This window comes from Pinus tabuliformis, chromosome X (genome assembly GCF_031772625.1).
Source record: "Pinus tabuliformis cultivar Carrire ecotype Pingquan chromosome X, CPIR1, whole genome shotgun sequence".
NCBI lineage: Eukaryota > Viridiplantae > Streptophyta > Pinopsida > Pinales > Pinaceae > Pinus > Pinus tabuliformis.
The window spans coordinates 788,397,708-788,414,115 of NC_142308.1; the positions used below are offsets into that span (position 1 = coordinate 788,397,708).

The following is a 16,408-nucleotide window of genomic DNA, read 5'->3' on the forward strand; positions in this document are numbered from 1 at the left end:
ATGTAGTCAAACTTAACCACTAGTAGGCTATTAGGTTTTGTTATAACCGGACCACTAAGAGGAAGAGGCATTCCATTCTTTAGAGAGAATTTTGTTCCATAGCTGAGAAAAGATAGCTAGGAGATATAGGAGGTAGAACAGAATGAGAGCATCTCTGCATTGTAGAATCCCACGGGCCACATGCATTACTTCTTTGTACATGCAGCGATATTTACAAACAGAGAAAGAGAGTGAAGCGACCTCACCTTCCAACTAGGTTTTCTCCTAAAAAGTTTTCCCAGAGATCATATCTTGTGTCTTATGTGTTTGTAAGATATTTTTTTCATTCTCTACTTTTATGCATAATTTTAATCCGCATGCATGCACTAATTACAACAAAATCTACAGATCTAGAATTTAAATAAAATTTTAATAATGTAAAACAAATAGTATTTTAACATATTATTATCAGATTTGTTGTGATGAACTGTCGAGTGGAATTTCCACAGAAGTTTACGGATCAATATTAATCTTGTTTGTGATTGAGACAACACGATTTATATATTTTCAGGGTCACTTTCTTACATTTCACATGTTTCATTATTTTATAGAGAAAAATATAAATCAAATTCTAAAAAAAACCCACTAAAACAAGAGATAAAAACATTTTAAGCCATGTTTCATACAATTTGCAAATTCCAAGGAAACAGAACACACAACAATGTGAAAATTCAGACTAAACATGGATTGTGAGGCTCAGCCTATAATTCATAGATACAATTTTTAGATTGAAAACTTGAAGGTAAGACTACCCCTATACTCTATGGATAAAATTTTGGATTGTCAACTTGAAGGTGAGTATAAGCATGTATTTGATAGATAACATTATGGTTTGTAGAATGCAAGAGTTGCACACAATTTAAATATAAGGTTTAAATGTATAGCGTAATCCCCACGTTCTATTCAATTTTATGGATCTGAAAGTCATTGGATTTAATGTTTTTAATATTTTTTTATTACTTATAACTTACATGCTCAAATACTTGGAAATTAAAACTTTCAATATGTATGAATCTCCATGATGGGATATGCTTGTCAAAGTGAATAAAGTAATGAAAAAGCCCTCCATACAAAATGAAGCAAATATATTTAGGAAGAAAAAAGCAACATATATTAGAATAATCCAAAGTAAAATATCTCATACTTTGAATCAAGTCTTATGTATCAAACTTTGAAATATGATCAACAAGACATAGGGATAAAATATAAAATTTTAGATCCCAAAACTAGCTTCTTTGATGTAAATTAACTGAATGGAAAAAAACACTAGAATAAGATTCAAGGATTTCTTGAAATGAATATATTTTTAATTGAACATAAAGAAAAAACATGACTTGACAAATTTAAAGAACCATTATCCTTAAATAAATTTGAGTAACCTAAGATCACCCCCTTAGATTTAGCATAAAAAGACATGAAAACAAATACTTGGGAAATAAACCTAAATTTCCACAGAGACCTTTCCAATGATGCAAGAATCGCGTCAATCATAGTCTGTATCCAAAATTTATGCCACTCAGAAGTATACCTTCATGTTTTCACACCCATAGTTCGGGAGGATGTCGCGTCAGCCCCCATTATTTATGGAAAATGGCCTAGTCATGTATTTGTGATGTAAAAGAATCTATAAGAGTCTATTTTGTAGCTGTAGTTAAGAGTTGATGTAGTCAAACTTAACCACTAGTAGGCTATCTGGTTGTGTTATAACCGGACCACTAGGAGGAAGAGGCATTCCATTCTTTAGAGAGAATTTTGTTCCATAGATGAGCAAAGATAGCCAAGAGATATAGGAGGTAGAGCAGAAAGAGAGCATCTCTACATTGTAGCATCCCATGAGCCACATGCATTACTTCTTTGTACATGCAACCATATTTACAAACAGAGAAAGACGGAGAATCAACCTCACCTTCCAACTGGTTTTTCTCCAAAAAATATTTCCCAGAGATCATATCTTGTGTCTTATGTGTGTGTGAGCTTATTTTTTCATTCTCTACTTTTATGCATAGTTTTCATTTGCATTCATGCACTAATTACAGTAAAATCTACAGATCTATAATTTAAATAAAATTGAAATAATGTATAAAAAGTAGTATTTTAATATATTATTGTCAGATCTGTTGTGACGAACTATCTAGTGGAATATCCACAGACATTTACAGATCAATATTAATCTTGTTTGTGATTGAGATAACATGATTTATATATTTTCAGGGCACTTTCTTACATTTCACATGTTTTATTATTTTTTGGAGAAAAATATAAATCAAATTCTGAAATAAACCCACTAAAATAAGAGATAAAAACATTTTAAGCCATCTTACATACAATTTGCAAATGCTAAGGAAACAGAACACACAACAGTGTCAAAATTGAGACTAAACATGGATTGTAAGACTCAACATGTAATTCATAGATAAAATTTATAGATTGAAAACTTGAAGGTAAGACTACCCCTATACTCTATGGATAAAATTTTGGATTGTCAACTTGAAGGTGAGTATAAGCCTGTATTTGAAAGATAAAACTACGGTTTTCAGAATGCAAAAGTTGCACACAATTTAAATAGAAGGTATAAATGTATAGCTTAATCTCCACATTCTATTCAATTTTATCGATTTGAAAGTCATTGGATTTATTGTTTTTAATATTGTTTTCTTGCTTATAATTTATGACAGAGATTATTATAGATGAAACACAAAGGATAATTGCCAATAAAATTCTTATAATTTCTTTATTACCAAGAATTATGATATGAATTAAGTTCTTGATAGGTCTAAACACATAATGAACTCTCCAATAGCTTGAGAAAACCAAGATGTACAATTTCTCCTCCACATAATGGGATAGGTACAATCAATACAATGTTGCTAGGCTAAATCCTATTATCACAAGTCCTTAATGCTAGCTCTTAGATTACATTTTCTTAGGAGAAGAATAATGGAATCAATGAAATGTACAAGGTAATAATAATAAAAAAATAGTTCTCTCAACCACTTCACAAAACAAGACCATTGTCATCACATTGAATGTGATATATATATATATATATATATATATATATATATATATATATATATATATATATATATATATATATATATATATATATATATATATATATATATATATATATAGATAAAGAAGAGAAACAGAACTTGAGTGATAGAGAATAGAAAAGTAGAATAGTAATCTCCAAAAATATCACTCCTCTTATATGGTAAAGAAAATTTATGCATGAGACTAGCTCTCTTCCAATAATCACACCCACTCCAAAATAGTAGCCTCATCCTTTTGTAAAACCAAATATGTCATAAAACTCTTGTTCTAGAGTGTAACCTTATAAGATAATATTTATTTTTCTTACCACCAACATATAAAATAAGAGGTATCCCATTTGCACTTTCTAATAATAGGACCACATATATGCTAAAAATATCAAGGAACTAGAGTGCATGACTCCATGGGATGTATGTTCGAAAATAAGTAAAATAAGGTGAATATTTTAGTACCATGTGCTAAGTTTCAATATAACATGGTGGGATAGGCTTATTTTAGAAAGGAAACACATTAGAAATAACAATTTTATACTTCATAAGTAAGGAACACCCCTCTGTAAGAAAAATTTAGTAAGTGTGGGTTCATTTGATTGCAAACAACATTCATTTAGGTCATGTGTTTCCCTAAATTATATGTTCGCATAATCATTAACCACGTTTCCTGCTAAGTAAAGAAGATTTCAAATTAGTAAGTTTCTGTAAAGGGGCAAATATGGTTTATACATAAAATAGCAATGTATAATTCTAAAGGAAAGGGGACAATTTCATCAAGGACATTACATTAGGTTAAGTAAAATGAAGGAATCCAATGGTACATATTGTCCAAAAAGAGAAACCAAACCACCTATGGGTCCACCAAGTATCATCTTGACCATTGCAAAAATGAAACTAATCATTTTTTTTCAGGAAAGAAAAAACCAACATCATTCTATTTAAAAATGGATGTTTACATTGTGCCTATATATAGCACGAGGTGTATATATGTTCCCAAAGTCATTCCATTCAATTTATTCTCCTAATATAGACATCAAATCCAACTATTTAACCCATGCATATTACAGATCTAGTTATAGTCCAAAATAACATTGTAATAATAGATAGTACATATGTCCTGATATGTATCCTAACCTAAAATACATAATATGCAACAATCATCACAAATACCACAACATATAATATACTAGATAACAAAATAGCATATCCAAAGTAAACTGAGGGAGTCTAAGGAAAGTGAAAATTCTTTGAGTTGTGTACTGAATCGATGCAATAGGTGGTGAAAAAAATCTCCTGAGGTGGTTTGTTGAGGCCTTGTCTTGATCATTCATTTGCAATAGAGTTATGCTCCCTGTATATATGTCCAAAATTTATGTCATTAAACTGTCCCATGATCACCTTGATTCTCTTCATCTAGTTTAGGAGCTTATGAGGCATGAAAGTTGATTTCTTTTGTACCTAGTCCAAGACCATATTTGAGTCCCAAAATACCCCCAATGAATCGATGTGTATCCACTTTGAAAAAAAGAGGACCCCCCATAGGGAAATTATCATTGCACGTGTATTTGTGCCCTCTCTGTTGTTCCATGAAAAGTGCTATAAATAACTTGGTTATAAGATAATATAAGCACCACTTCCACAGATCATATTTCATGTCACCCCATCAAAAAAACCCACAGGGAATCTGTCCCAAATATGTTTAATACAAATCTATCTATCATTCCTCTTGTCCACCACAGGACCAATCTTACTATAAAATACGACAATCTGAATGCACATATTGTAGATATCCATGGGGAATTCCTAAAAAATACTAGCATTCCTGCACCACCATATGCCCCAAAATATATAGAATGGAAGAGTGGGTTATTCCTTATATTCCTTGAACCAGTCCCCAAGATAATCATCCAATGATGAACTATACCAACTGTCAAATAACTTTAATATATCTAGTACTCCCTTCCATATGAAAATAGCAAATTGGAATTTAAAATTAAATGTACCATGTCCTCATTTTCCAACACACACATTACTCATCTACCTAGACCATAGAATCCCCGCTTACTTAGGTTATCCCATGTGAGTATCTTATTGCTCCTAGTCAACCGAGAAATTTTTTTTAGTTTTAGTGGACCGTTCCATTGTCATATATGAAGAAACCACCCTGATACCTCATTGTCATGTTGCATAGGTGAGATAAATCAATATTCCTCCTTTACAGTGATCTACCAACTAATCCTTGAAGTTTGAAAGCAATCAAAATTGCTTGAAATCTTACATTACATTTGTATGCCATAATCAAGATTAAAAAATATAGTTATCTTACTAAAAATTGCATTACTATTAATAGACCAAAATCCACAACCCTAAAATCAAGTGAAACTCAAACCATACGAAAAATTCATTGTTGGGTCCTCAAATATGTAATTATCTTCTCAATCAGGCTAAATTGATGAATTATTAAAAATAATATTCTTTAAAAATCAAAACTTCCCAAATTTCCTTGGAATTTTAACACGATGCACATATCCCCAAAGGGTATCTAAAAATATGACTAAATTACGAAAAATATGACTTCTGACAAATGTGAAAATTCAATATTACAAATATTAAAAATATTTTAAGAACCACAAATCTAATTATACCCTATGTGGTTCTTTGACCTGCCATAGCTTCTTTGATTGCAAAAACCTATAAATATGGGGTGCATGTTGGTACAAAAACTTCATCAACCTTTAATAAATATGAATATATGTGAGAGATATTGAAGAAATGTTTCGTACCATCAACCCTCACTATCAAAACAATTGACCATATGCTAAGTCTAAAAATCACTCCATAGTTGATGCCAAACCAAGGGGCTAACTAATAGTATCCATCTAGTAATGTACCCATGAAAAAAAAAATATAGGCCCACCTAATATGGGTGAAGACTATGTCTAAGTGGGGAAATAATACCCTATCGAGAATCCTAAAACTCTATAAGAAGAATAATTCCAATATGGGACTTTAAGAAATCCTTGTGTATAATACCTCACATGTACAAGATTCAAATATATTTTGAATGGAAGCTTTACATGCTCAAATACTTGGAAATTGAAACTTTCAATATGTATGAATCTCCATGATGGGATATTCTTGTCAAAGTGAATAAATGAAAAAGTAAAAAACAACTAATATTAATCCCTACTATACATGAATCAACCCAACAAAAGTTCCAATTAGCTTTAAGGTACAACTACAATCCTTTCAAAGTGAATAAATGGATTGAAGTTGAACAATAAAAGTAACGAGAATCTCTTTTAGATAGGAGATTGACTACGAATAAGGCATGTGGAAAACAAGGTAAAATTCTAAATCAACCCTTAGAGAAAAAATGTTGTAGATGATGGAAGAAGGTCCCTTGGGAAGAAAGTAATGAAAAATCCCTCCATACAAAATGAAGCAAATGTATTTACGAAGAAAAAGGCAATAGATATTAGAATAATCCAAAGTAAAAACTCTCATACTTTGAATCAAATCTTATATTTCAAACTTTGAAATATGATCAACAAGACATAGGGATAAAATATAAAATTTTAGATCCTAAAACTAGTTGCGTTCACGTCAATTAACTGAATGGAAAAAAAAACACCAGAATAAGATTCAAGGTTTTCTGGAAATGAATCTATTTTTAACTGAACATAAATAAAAGACATGACTTGACAAATTGAAAGAACTATTATCCTTAAATAAATTTGAGTAACCTAAGATCACCCCCTGACATTTAGCATAAAAAAACATGAAAGAAAATACTTGGGAAATAAACCTAAATTTCCATAAGGAAAAATTGAACATTGACGTACGGGAAAGGAAAGAATAAAACACAACTCAATCTACCTAATAGCTCAAATATAGAACAAGTTAACTTACAGACCTGCTCAAAACCTTAGATGTTTCTCTATTGTTTTTTGTACAAGAATAAATCATGCAAAATATAACTTAAGAAGTTTCCCTTTCACTGGCAAATACTCCTCTCTCCATCCAAATCAATGACATATAAAATATTATTGCCATTCTTCTCATCAATCTAGTATGGTCTCAACCACAAGTGATCACATTTCCCATTCTTTCTTGCATTTTCACTCCTATGATCCCACTTTATGATTACTCGCCTATAACTACCTTAGCCTAACCCATCTATTAAAGATACGCCTAAAAATTTTCTAATAGTCAAAGAACTTGTCATGAGCTAAGCTTTGGTCTTCATCTAACTCTACTGGCCAATTAATGTGATTTTATAAAGCCTCTAAATCTAAAGAAAATTCCTACAATAACTAGTAGTAGGTTAATTTGAAGAGAAACATCCATACCAAAAAACAATAAAAAAGGACTCTTCCTATTTGCTCTCTTACAAGTTATCATGCCAACACTTAAAAAAATGTTAACCTATTATCCCAAAACTTCCTGTTTTTTCAAAAAAGTCGCTCGATAATTTTGATTAGGTTCTTGTTACTTTATTTTACTAATCCATTTTCCTATGTTTATTAATTTGAAGCGTGTTAGAATAATATTATATTGTGTATAAAGATTCAAAAAGTTAATCTTTTAGAAAACCATAGTGCCATTAGTGGTGTTCTTCAAAGTAATACCATATCTAGAAATAATATTGACTTCAACAAACTTAGTTATTAATTCCTCTATAGCATTGCGAGTTGAAATTTCTTAAGCCCAACTAGTGAAATAACTAGTAGATATGAAAATCCATTTAACCATATTTTGATTTCTATCTCATCTCAACAAAATTCAAACCCCAAAACTAAATATGTGTCTCAATAACAACACACTCAAGTTGCATGGTTGATAGCTTATTTATTCTTGCAAATACTTGACAAGCCTCATAATATTTAACATAGTGTTGTACCCATTACAATAGCACCAAAAACATTTAATATGTAGATCCAAAGTTTGGGTCTCCCTATGATTTTCAAGGTCTTAGTATATGTCCTTGTCAATTGTGATGGTTAAACACTCATCATCAAGGACTTGGTCAATTTCCTATCTATTGTGGTGGTCGAAATTCTCTAATAACCTAGTGTTTATATAACCATCAGGAAATTAGGGTTGATGGCATTTTTGTATCTTGTAAATGATGTTTCAATTCTCTCTCTCAATTTGTACAAATTATAGAAAATTAGGGTCTTAGAAATTTGTGAAAATTATGCTCGTGATTGCATTTTGTATGCCTAGGGTTTAGATAAGACTGCAACCTAATTACAAGATTTATTGTTACTAGAGAACATTATTACAGGGAAGTATATATTATTTTAGCAAACTTATAGGTGCACTAAAGAGGCTAGATGACTGCAAGTCATAGCTTTTCCATTGCCACATAGGCCTTTGTTTCTAAGTTTTTATATGCCAATTTATGTCAAGGTTTTGAAGCAGAGAAAAACATTTACAAATTGAAGGGAGAACCCCTTTACAAGAAATTTCATGAAGTTTGTACATTGGCTCATAATACCACTATATAGGGAGATAGTGTGATTCTAATAGGTCAACGACATTTGTGGATTACTGATATGGTTAGTGAGGACCTTCTTATAGTTAAAGTGGACCACCTTAAGGGAAAGTCGTATGATAAAGATGATGATGTGATAAAGGAAACATATTTTGTAATTATTACATCTCTAGGAGATGTTTTAAAGATGAGTTAATTATTGGGGGATCATGTGCAGACATACCCTCAAGATGTTGGTGACTTCAACTTTCCTAGATTGGTTGATTTTTGTGTTGCTATATATAGAGAAAATAAACTACATTATCAGCAAGTTATCAAAGAACTGGATGTTTACAAGTGATTGAAATTGACATTAGAACTAGTGAATAAAGAGATGGAAATTAGCAAGATACACGAATATATTACAAAAATAATAGAAGAGAAGATAAGTGGTGAACAATGCCACTATCATTTCAATGAGTGACTCAAATACATAAAGAAGGAACTTGGTTTGGAGACAAATGATAAAACAACTATCTCCATGAAATTTAGAGAGATATTTGGACCAAATAAGGATAGGTGTTTGGCACGTGTTTTGCAAAGTGATTGAAGAAGAGTTTACGAAGTTACAACTTCTAGAAGCTAGTCCTAGTGAGTTTGTTGATTTTTATTAGGGCTATATTTTTCTTTTCTTTAGATAATTTTATTTCAGTATTTTACTCATTTAATTCACCCCATAGAATCATAATATTATTCAACAACATATGCAATTATATAGAAATAATGACATCATCATCAATGAAATGGAACATAAAGGAAAAATAGAAGAAAATCATTCACACATAGAGACACTACGATTGGTTGGAAACCAGGGAAAAACCCCACAAGGGGGAAAACCCTTGCAAATTATTTTGCTTATTAGATTTTCATTGAATTTTTAGCAAAGAGATAGTACAATGATCCATATTTTCAACCACAAAACTACATAGAAAAATCAACTAAACAACATCTAAGAGATGTACACAACAATGATAATAATAATAAAACCCTTATTCAAAAGCATGCGGTCAACTGTCAATATCTACAATCAATTTCCAAATTCTTCAGTCAACTGATGAAATAAAACCATACTTTCCAGCCACATGGAGAGAGTGTACATGAATGTTGTTGAAACCCTCCAACTACAAGGATAAGTCTAGGTTCCTGTGATTGCAACCAGAAATTCCCTGTGACAAATCTGTGATTGCAAATCAAAACCCTAGATTACACGTGTGAGCTTCATACCTTGCAATTTCAGACCTATATGAACCAATCTCTACGAACAATTTTAGAAATGTGTGATCCAAACCAAAGAAAGAAGAATGATGATGATAGGAGGGGTTTCTGTATTAAAATATATTTTTCCTTAACCAAAATAAATGCTTCCAATGGATAGGAGGGCTCTTGATGAGGAAGCCAATCTAAAGGAGGGAAGTTATCCCTAAGTTGCCAAAAATTAACACTCCCTCTCAGCTAGGGAGAAATTACCAAATGCAACATATGTCTCGTCATAAATATCTCGTCTTCATCAAATGTCATATTTTCTCACTCTACTCATCCCTACCCATCTCTGCTCATCCTTTCTCATATTTTCTCATATATGCTTATATCGTCTCTTCTCATATGTTGAACACTCTCAAATCTAAAATAAGAAGAATTGGACATTGAAGGGGAGCCCAATAAAACATTGTCTATCCATCGGGGAGCCACTTCTACCACCCGAATCACTACCATTGGGAAGCGAATGTCACTACCCAAGAATCTCTATTGGTGGGGATCCAATGCTACGACCTAGGAAACTCTGGCACTAGGAAGCCAATGCAACAATCTAAGAAAATCTGCCCCAGGGAGCCAATGCTATGACCCAGGAAATGTTGCCAGTGGAGAACCAAGGCTACAACTCGGGAAAATCTTCCAGTGGGGACGCAATGATATGACCTGGGAAACTCTACCAGTGGGGAGCCAATGCTACCACCCAAGAAACAAAATACAATAGGAGGGATTCCACTTACCTTAGGAGGTAATAATCACACCTATCTCATTGCCTAGCAATAATAGGAGGGATACTAGTTACCATAAATGATAAGGATCATTCCTATCCTATTATCTATTGATATTCCCAACTTGACCCTCAAGAGTCAGTGGTAGAACACCTACATATATATCTTGAGCGAGATTCCACTTACCATAAGTGGTAAGGATCACGCCTAACTCAAGAATCCAATAGTCATTGTCCATATGGGTGGAAAATACAGATGCCAACTGGGGTATACTTTGCATAGTCCAACATAGGGGAGCTACATCTTCCACCCTATGGGTAATAGATAGGGTTGATACCCGATTGTCTAGAGATCCCTCAAGCCAAAGAGCCTTACATCTCAATTCCTCAGATTGGGATATCAAACAAGGGGAGAGAGTTGGTTCAGTGTCCTTGATCAACCTGTACCCTTACCTAGGAGGGTCACATCCATCAATCCATGCTACTCTTTATTATCACCTGAAAAATTATCACCTAACCATTTCTAACTAGGTGGATCAATATACACCATGTAGGATTAATCTTACCATAGTAAAATCACTTTAACCATGGGAAATAATTTAGTAAAGCATTTTTACTAAATTATTTCTAATCAAAATTTAAAAACCCCATGATAATAATTGAATAAATCATTATTTATTTAATTTTCTCTAGGAATAATTATTAAATCATTATTTGGTAATTATTCCTTGTCACATTTGACTAAAACACCTACAAATAATTGAATAAATCATTGTTTATTTATTATTCCTCAATTCTATTATTGGAATAATTATTAAACGACTATTTAATAATTATTTCAATTTCACACCATTCTTAATCCTCACGAAATAATTAATAAATCATTTTATTTGTTAATTATTTCTAAATAAAGACATTGGACCATTTTGAATATCTTTTTCCTCTCCAAAAAATATAATAAAGTATTTCTAACGGTTAGATCTTGATTTGGTGAATATTGTTTTATTATTCTCCATTTTTTAGATCAACCCAATACTTTGTTATAAATAAGAGGGTTTTCAATTCATTCTTCACCATGATCATGATCATCGTCACCACTAGCATCTTCTTGCAGTTGAGCTCCCACTAGAGTTCTACACATTGTTTTGGGTTTTTCATATATTGAGAGAGAGAATCGACCACTGAAGCATCAAGGACATCAAAGGGCCCATTACATGGAAGGGCATTTGCAGATCCTTTTGTAGATCTCCTTCACCATGTGTTATCAATAAAGATTATTATTCATTTAAAAGTATTTCCATATTGGGTTATTACATTGGATTTCTATTGTTGTTTGCTATTTTGGATCGCATATACATTTTTATCGTGAGTTTTTCTCATTTTATTATTGCATATCTAAAGCGTAAGCAACCACAAATTGTTGCCAGGGTCACTTTTCACCAATAACTTAAGTGAAGTGTTTTTGGTACACCTTCCAAGAAATTTCATACTAACAAATGGCAACTCCACTAGGTTTTTAGCTACATTTATCATCAACAAATGGTGACTCCACTAGTGTAGTAATTCAGTTCCTATGTGACCAAAGTTTCAACAAATTTCAGGGTTTTTTGTAGCTATTTATAGCCTATAAATTTCTATTTATAGTTTTATTTCATTTTTCTACCAATTTGTCTAATTATGGTGGTTTTCTAGTTCTTTCCGTAGGTCACAAGTACTAGCCAAGCAGGAGATGAAAACATTTGTGCGCTATTTGCCAACCGAGAATCCCAGGAGAAAAATGCACTCTTTAGCCCTAGATTTGCATTCCGGAGTGCACTTTTTGGCTAGATATCTTTGTTTTCCATTGTTTCTAGGTCACTACCGGCATTTTCGATATTTTTAAAGAATTTTTAAGAATTTTTCTAGGTTTGCTGAGAGTGTTGTTGTGGAATGGGAAGGGTTTCATGTCTTTGTTTCAGTCTCCCCTGGGCCTATATTCTCTTATTTTTTCTCTTTAAGGAAGGAAAAATCTCCCTAGGGTTTATAGTACACCTCCACCTTTTTAGGAAGAGATTGGTTGGGTAGGGTTTCAGCATTTTCAGCCATGTATTTTTAGGGTATGATCCATTATTTTAAAAAACTTTTGGATAGGTTTATTTCACCATTATCCCTTTAGATTTTCGGTTTCTCCTTTCCCCATTAGGATCCACTTGAGCATCCTAGGTTTTGGAGCTTCATACCTATCATTTACAAAATTTATCACCTCTAGTTTTTGATGTGTGTTTACACCATTTACAACAGATTAGTGCCTCTAGATCTTATTCCTTTTGACATTAGATCTTTTAGGTCTTTTATGTGTCTTTGAGTAGCTTTTTTTCCTTATCTTGATTAGTTGCTTGATATTTGTGTGCTTGATTTTTTTTTTCATTATTCTATCCTTTTCAGCATTATTTACAATCTTTCATTGCTTTATTTCCCGTAGCACATGGAATCATTAAACATGCCCAATTAAATCATCCACTTGACACATCATTTTCACACACTCACACCTTGGGCAAACGTGAGCTTGATTAATACCGCTAAGCCTAGACTTTAAACACTACACCTTAATAATTTAACACACATAGATTAAGCCCACTTGGGCACCAGGGCCAAATAATTTGTGTAGTTTAAGTGTAGGATTGGTGGGATAGCGTTCCAGTAACACCCATTGATTTCTTACATTAAGAATAGAAGTTTACATATTAGGGAGCTTAAAATCCTTCACCATCCCACGGTCCAAAGTCGAAGTGCATCAGAAACCTAATTAAGAGGGGGTTAGGCTAGGTCATTTCCCGAACGGTTCTCCTTGGGGCTACCCAACCTATGGCAGGGAATCTCGTGTAGTGTTTAATAAACAAGAAGCTCAATACTCGACCACCCCTGTGGTACGAAGGTAAGCGTGGTCACCAATATTAAGAGAACACCCTATAGGACTGCTTATGGGAAGAAGTTGGTTCTCTACCCTACCTTTCTCTAGACAACTTTGCTTATGGGGATCAAATTACGTCAAGTAAGAAGTCCTTTCGAAGGCCATCTAAAACAGTATATTTAGAATTTTTTGAGGATTTAGACCACCTATAGGCTAGAGGTTTTTTTATTTGATCGGACGTACTTTCTTGTATTAGAGTAGCATCATTAATATAGTTATTTTACACTTGGCACCAGTGCATGAAGTGTTTGCTTGTTTTTTGTTTCTCTTTATCTCCTATCACCCTTTATTCTTTAGAGTCATAATTGTCTAGACATCATTGTGCCCCTAAGGTATCTGTCATGGAGAATCCGAGGAACTTTTCCTCAATTTTTGTTAGGACATATTACTCCTCCCCGTAGAGTTAGAGTTCATCCTCCTAGTCCTCCATCGAGTCCTCATTCTGACTCTAGTTCTAATGATTCTTCCAGTTCTTCCTTTTATTTTGTATCTTCTCAACCCTGTACCATCATCATGTCAAGAATGAATGTAGGTGTGGGAAACTAACATGGTAACCCAGGTACTAAGCAAGGTAACCCCACGACTGGAACCTCCACCGGTATGGTCAATCCTATTCCATTTCTTCCTTTTATGGTTGGTTTGAGTCTCCCTAATTTCAAACATCTCATCAGCAACCCTCTTCTCCATGACACCAATTGGCCACCTATGCCTACCAATCTTCATTCTGGCATACCCAAGTTTGAAGGTAATATCAGAGAAGAACCCACAAATCATGTTTGCTCATTCCATATGTGGTGTTCATCCAATTCTATCACTGAAGGCTCCATCCATATTCACCTCTTCCAATTCACTCTTGTTAGAGTTGTTGCTAAATGGTATGTCAATCAAGCTAGGCCCACTCATTCCAATTTCACGACTCTTGCCAAATAATTTCTAGCCTATTTCTAGTTATCTCTATGTTATGACACTGGCAACAAAGTATTGACTTCTTTCAGTCAAACTTCTTCCACATGCCTATCTGATCAAGAATTAAATAGAAGGAGGAGCATATGTAAAGCTCCTGAATTTAGAGACTGTGTCTATATGAATTGGTTTCTTAGATCGTTTTTGGCCCTCATTGCTAAAGATGTCACTTCTCACTTCCCCCAATATTAGGAAGATGCACTTGAAGTAGCCTTGAAATTTGACCTGATCTACGCCCAATGAAAATATATTTATATTGTCGTTCCCGATCTACCTCGACCAGAAGTTTCTAATGCAACAGGGGCATATCATGTCACTAGTGGTTTCATTGGATCTATTTCACACCCTCAAATTCAACCATATGCTCCACCTCAGATGATTTATGATGAACCCCAGTGGGGACCAGTTTATCTTACACCTATCCCCCCCCCCCAATCTTTCACATGGAAACTCTTATCTAGGTCCCAGCACATCATATGTATATCCCCATCCGCATCAGCATATGTCAGGGTGATTTTTTGCTCCACATGTCTATCCTAATGTTGCCCCATCTCCTTACTACCCATATGCACCACCTAACGCTCCATCTCCGCTGACACCAGTGCCCCCCCCCCATGCCTCCTCCAGCTCAGCCACAACATCAACCTCCCACACAAGGTCAAGTGTATGCTTAGCAGAGTGCAACTAGTTCCCCCAAACCCAAGAAACAAAAAAGGGAGAAAGGTAACCATAACCAAGAATGTCAAGGTAATCAGTGTAATTAGGGTAACTAGCTTAATCCTGCAACCTAGCAACAAGGTAGATAGCCCAAACAAAATAAGGCTCTTCGTATTAAAAAACCTCGCACTTGTTGCAACATCTATGGCCATTATACTCATGAGTTCCCCCTTTTACCTCAGATGCATCAAGTATGGGAAGATCAAGTAGCTTCTTCTAGAGGATAACTTACCATCTCTCCAATTCCTCATCCTCCTGCTTTATCTAAACCAGTTGTGCTTACAATTCCTTTTCCTCATCAAGGATATTTAGTTGCTCAACCTAAAAAAGGTCATGCAGCTCCCCAACCTCCACCATCTGGTCACAATGATTATTATATCCTTATGATGAATTCTGATGAATTCAACACTTAATAAGTCAACCTTCAGACTTGATTGTGCCAATATGACAAGCCACTTACTAAGTTTACGTTTGAGTTCCAACCCCAAGTTTCCACCGAGCCTCTGTCATCACCAAATGGTACCTTACAGATTCATCCGCCTAAGGTAGAGGTTTTCCCCAAGACCCTTAAAGGTCCATTATGTTGAAACATTGCTTCTGCTAAACATTCCCATACCTATAGCATAGTAGATGACTTGGCACAGTCTCCTGTTTCCATGTTAATGTTGGAAGTCCTCCAAATGTGCCCATCCCAATGAAAAGCTCTACTCTCTTATTTGGGTTTTTTGGATCCTTCTGACGATTGTATGATTATATTTTACGTTGACAAATTGGAACATCCCCCCTTCCTTCATTTTTTCCCTTTCAAATACCAGTCTCCATAAGAAACACCACTATTCAATGGTGTATCATAGACGAAGGTGCCTCTACCTATGTGATGGCTACTAGTGTTTGGAATAAACTTAGTTCACCTCACATGCCCCCATCCACCATCACTCTCTATGCTTGGGAAGGTCATCCATCACAACCCCTTGGATTATATCACAATTTTCTTATCACTATTCCTGACAAGATTGTCTCTATTGACATCAAGGTCATCGATGCCCCATTAGATTATAACATCCAGTTGGATCAGAGTTACACCGCTATGCTATTTCAGTTTTTTCATCTACGGTTTTGCATAAGATGTGCTTCCCTTATGATGGAAAGATAGTCACTATCGATTAGCTGAC

The 16,408-nt window shown here is 34.0% G+C and overlaps 1 pseudogene; it reads left to right on the forward strand.

Annotated features, from left to right (window-relative positions):
* The window catches only part of LOC149142199 (lon protease homolog, mitochondrial-like), a 195,005-nt pseudogene that overhangs the window by 136,294 nt on the left and 42,303 nt on the right, over positions 1 to 16,408 (forward strand).